The sequence below is a fragment of the Mastomys coucha genome, unplaced genomic scaffold (assembly GCF_008632895.1).
Source record: "Mastomys coucha isolate ucsf_1 unplaced genomic scaffold, UCSF_Mcou_1 pScaffold7, whole genome shotgun sequence".
NCBI lineage: Eukaryota > Metazoa > Chordata > Mammalia > Rodentia > Muridae > Mastomys > Mastomys coucha.
The window spans coordinates 61,151,283-61,156,212 of NW_022196913.1; the positions used below are offsets into that span (position 1 = coordinate 61,151,283).

The following is a 4,930-nucleotide window of genomic DNA, read 5'->3' on the forward strand; positions in this document are numbered from 1 at the left end:
GAGAGCCCTACCCTCAATATCTAACTGGCTCCTCAAAGCACCACATCCAGTAGAATCAGCTTCCAGTTTCGAATTCAGCAACCGAACCGGGAAAGATGCATGGATGTTCTTAGCATAGCACTCACTGTGTGCCAGCTGATTTCTAAACTCTTGCTGTGAACACACACGTCTTAGCCGGTCCAATACAAACACCCTGTTATTTGAAGGAGTAGGCAGAGAGAGTGACCTAGCTTGTCCTTAGTACAACAGGAAGTAGCAGAAACAGGATGTGAGTCTCCATCACCACTTTCTCTAAAACCAGAAAGCAGAGGAAATGAGACTATTTCTGCATCTATTTTTAAAGGTAGACTTATCTACCTTTAAAAGTCCAGAAAAGTCCTTATTACCCGTTAATACATTAGAAGACAGGTTCGGCCTTCCAAGGCCAGGTTGGCCCTCCTTTGTACTTGTCTTATGTTGTTGTGGTTCCCGCCCCTTTCTCATTTTTTTCCTTGCCTGAAGACCTTATAAGTGGCCTGGTTTTCAGGGTCCCTGTGCCTCAGCCTCCTGAAGATGAGGGTGTTCCATGTTATCTGCATCTTTACCGCTCCCCAGTCTAAATCTTTCCTCGTCTCCCTAACATAGTTTTTTGCCCTTGTAACCCACCCCTGTCTTCTGTTTGTTCTCTACTGTCCACTAACCACTCATTTTACTGTGTGTTTTTCCCTTCTCACTCCTCCTACCCTCTCCCTCTCTCCCTCCCTTCCCCTCTATCCGTCCCTTCCCCCCTCTTCCTCCCTTCTCCTCTCTCCCTCCCTTCCCCTCTCTCCCTCTGTCCCTCCCTCCCTTCCTCCTCCCTCTTTCCTTCTCTCCCCCTCTTCCCCTCCCTCTCCCTCTCCCCCTTCCTCCTTCTCTCTCTCTCCATTTATACTGGCTGTTTGGCTGGAGCGCGCCCCTGCACAAGCAGGGAAACCCCATCTGCCTTCTTTCCCCTAACCCCGCCCACTCTAAGAAAAGTCCGAACAAAGGAATTGCACCAAAAGCCGGGTTCCTCATTTCTGGCAGCAGAGGCAGCCCGACTTTCTGACATGGCTTGTCCATCCCAGTGTCCGCCCAGAGGCTTAGCTTCAGACCACACTTGGGCACAGTCCCAGCTCCTGGGGGACACATTATTACCCCCTCACCTAAGGTCTAGAAAACCTCCCCACCTTAACCCAGGCACCTGTGTGACTTCTCTGGCCCTGTTGAATGCCCCCAAGAGCAATGTCAAATAAACCTGCATTTATGTGCTTTTAATCTGGTCTGATCTGGCCTTTGCATCACCAACAATAGCTAACATGCAAGTACTCATAGTATTATCCATATCTCTTTGCTCCCCCAAAACGATTACAGCTTAAGGGTGTGCGGAGTACTGACTTGGACAATGAGGTTATGAAGAAAGAACACGCATGTGCAGACAAGCTGGGGTCAGATGGGCCACAGGCACTCTGAAGGAGTCGCACCAACAGCAGCCTGGAACTGCAGCCTGGGGGAGAGTCCCCTGGGGCAAACAGTCTTAGGCTGAAACATCTGGGCCAGGAAGCTGCAGGTGCTAGTTTTGAAAATACTAGATAATTGTACACCAGGGTCCATCCTCGCCAAAGTTTGCACTGGAACCAAAAGAAGATGTCATCATCCCACCGAACCTTACCCTAGGGAAAACCAAAAGTAGTTGCATCCCTCTGAACCTCACCCTAGGCTTTGTCACTTCCCATGCCACATCAGGTCCTTGACATGACTGTGTTCACACCAACACACATGCACTCCGGGCTTGTTAATTTAATGTTTGAGTTCACTCGGGGCTTCTTGAGCTATGCATGGGGGTGAGTTATATGACGGTGTCTCTGTTTTCTTCATATTGAATCTAATCCTGGATAATGACTAGCTTTCTTAGCCCATTTGCTATGCTACAACAAAGTACCATAAAGTGGGTAGGTGGCTGTCTCCATTAGGGTTTCTATTGCTGGTAGGCTATTGTTTTAGTCTGGGTTTCTATTATTGCATGACCAAAAAGCAAGTTGGGGGGAAAAGGTTTATTTTGGCTTACACTTCCATGTTGCTGTTCTTCATCAAAGGACGTCAATACTGAAACTCAAGCGGGGCAGAAGTTAATGCAGAGGCCATGGAGGGGTGCTGCTTACTGGCTTGCTCTTCATGGCTGGTTCAGCCTGCTTTCTTATAGAACCCAGGACCACCAACTCAGGGATGTTCCCACCCATGATGAGCTGGGCTCCACCCCACCAATTACTAATTAAGAAAATGTCTTACAGCTGGAGCTTACAGAGGCATTTCCTCAACTTAGGTTCCCCCTCCTTTCAAATAACTCCAGTTTGTGTGTCAAGTGACCCAAGAATAGCCAGCACGGCATTAAACCATGGGAATTTATTTTCCAACAGCAAGGGAGGGCTAGGAATAGAACCTGGTTCCCTCAACGGCTTTCTAACAGAGAAAAGCATAACTCGATCCTGCTACAACCTAGTCCCTCCTGAACATTGCAAATGCTTCTGTCTTAGGGTTTCACTGCTGGGAACAGACACCGTGACCAAGACAGCTCTTATAGGAACAACATTTAACTGGGGCTGGCTTACAGGTTCAGAGGTTCAGACCATTATCATCAAGGCAGGGACATGGTAGCATCCAGGAAGGCCTGGTGCAGGCAGAGCTGAGAGTTCTACATCTTCAGTTCTACAGTTCTGAAGGGTGCTAGCAGAATACTGGCTTCCAGGCAGCCAGGATGAGGGTCTTAAAGCCCACACTCACAGTGACACACCCACTCCAACAGGGCCACACCTTCTCATGTGCCACTTCCTGGGCCTAGCATATATAAACCACCACAGCTTCCAACTAAAATAACAAACTTTATTAAATAATCACAAAATTAAACCAACTACCTAGCTCCTGATATGCAAGTTCGTTGTAAAAACACAAGTAACAACAACAACAACAAACCAAGACATGTCTCCTCCAAATTCTACCCATCCAGAGCAATGTTCCTCAGCAAGAGTGACCTAGATGAGATTCCAGACAAAGAATCCAAACAGCATGGTGATAAATCCATTCACAGAGATGAAAAAAGGCATAAACAAACAAAGCTGAATGAAGTCCCAGAGAACACAAACGGCTGAATGAAATACGGAAGTCAATGTAGTATGTGAATGGAATTCAGTAAAGACAGAGATGCCCAGGGAACAACTAGAAACGAGGCTGGGAATAAAAACTCCAGTAAACGAAGCAAAGCCCCACGGAGAGCCCCCAGAGGACCATCACAAGGAGGACAAAGGATCGGGGTGTGAGGACAGGGAGAGAGAGGAATTGGTATATTCATTCAAGGACAACAATTAAAATTTTTCTAAAATGTAAATGCAAGACACATGATCTTTGGAACATTATGAAAAGATGAGATCTAAAACTATGGGCACAGAATAAGGGATGCTTCCTTGAAACTGAAACAGCTCCTCCAGGAAGGACTCGGGAGGGAAAGAGAAGATCACGTACCTGGGAAATGAATCTGAGCATTCTCAAGGCTCCTCCCCAGCTGTGTAGAAGCAGTTCACAATCGCTGGGAGCTAAACTCCTACCCGCTGAGCTGCAGACAAGTCTCCCTGATTGCTGAACTACCTGGGAGATGATCGGAAGACTCCAGGCTTGCAACTCTCCAGTGAGTTGTCACTCAAGTTGAGGTGGGGTTTTTTTGTTTTTTTGTTTGTTTTGTTTTGTTTTGTTTGGTGCTGCTTTCTTGGGGGTGGGGCAGGAGTTGCAAGTTTCTTGCTATGGGTAGTGAGATATGTAACTAGGATGGAGACATAGTGGGTCAGACTGGGGATCCCAAGTCTATGAGGGTTTGATATAGATCTAAGCTAAAAAGCCTTTCCTCAGGAATGAGAGTGTGGAGGAGGTTTGTCGAGTCCATGGATGGAAGGGAATTTCACCAAGTAGAGGGCTTTGGCAAACCAGAATGATCTAGAATGGCATATGCATCTAAGTTCATAAGGCGACAAAACAATCTAAAAGAGATCAAAGAAGGACAACAGAAAAAAAAGTCTGTTTACGTCACTTGGAAGTAAATGTGGCAAGATCTATGTCAACTGAACTTTTGAGGGAAAAGAGCTGACAGCTCGACACCACAGAAATTGTTTTATAATATAAACTGCAACTTAATATAAAATGTCAGGAGGGGGAAGACCATGAAGAGGGAATTACAGAGGGACCTAGGGAAATCTGGGGGAGACATACATCTATGGTATATTCATTATGTTGTCTGCTATGATGGTTTCAAAGGCAACAAAAACCTAGGGTATGTCCCATATTTGTTTGTCAGTTATACCGCGATAAAGCTGGTCATTACAAAAAGAGAATGAGAGACACTATATGTTAACATAGAACTCTGTTCCCGAACGCTGTGCATGGCTTGAACTCACATTTTTAAAATCCGTAGTCCATTGTGCATTCTTTCCTCGCTGGCAGGCTAGCAGCTCACAGGTGACCTTCTGCAGTCCTGGCCTGCAGCTCAAGACCTGAGAGGCTATCGTTGCTGGTTGCTGGTCAAGGTCCCTCGAGTGTCTGCATGGTGGTAGTGAGGTGGCCTTCTCAAGTTAAAACCTGGAACCTGGAACTGTTAGTTTGGGTCAATCATTTAACTGAATACTCACCAAGCATAACGCTTGGCACTTAAGGAGCACTCTCACTGTGGCCCTGGGACCACCAAAGGACTTCTAGAGGCCTGGGAACCTGCATGTGCTAGGTGAGACCTTGGAGTCCATCAGAGCGGCTGGGGGCGGGGCGAGGCTACCTAGAGTAGGACGCTCTAGGGGTGGAGCTTTTACCAGTGGGCGGGGCGCGGGCAGGCGTCTGGGTCTGCCTCCTAGGTGAACCCTGAACTTAAATTTAGTGGCTGGGGGCGGGGCGGAATTGA

At 47.2% G+C, this 4,930-nt stretch overlaps 2 protein-coding genes across 2 annotated transcripts in view; one reads left to right on the top strand and one right to left on the bottom strand.

The window, feature by feature from the left end:
* The window catches only part of Il9 (interleukin 9), a 42,336-nt gene extending 37,426 nt beyond the window's left edge, over window positions 1–4,910 (bottom strand). The window contains exon 1 of the transcript XR_004114887.1: window positions 4,437–4,910. The gene's annotated coding sequence lies outside the window, so the exon portion shown is untranslated. The remainder of the gene's footprint in view (window positions 1–4,436) is intronic.
* LOC116081438 (F-box/LRR-repeat protein 21) overlaps window positions 4,865–4,930 on the top strand; it is a 16,501-nt gene continuing 16,435 nt past the window's right edge. Inside the window, exon 1 of the mRNA XM_031358005.1 lies at window positions 4,865–4,883. The gene's annotated coding sequence lies outside the window, so the exon portion shown is untranslated. The remainder of the gene's footprint in view (window positions 4,884–4,930) is intronic.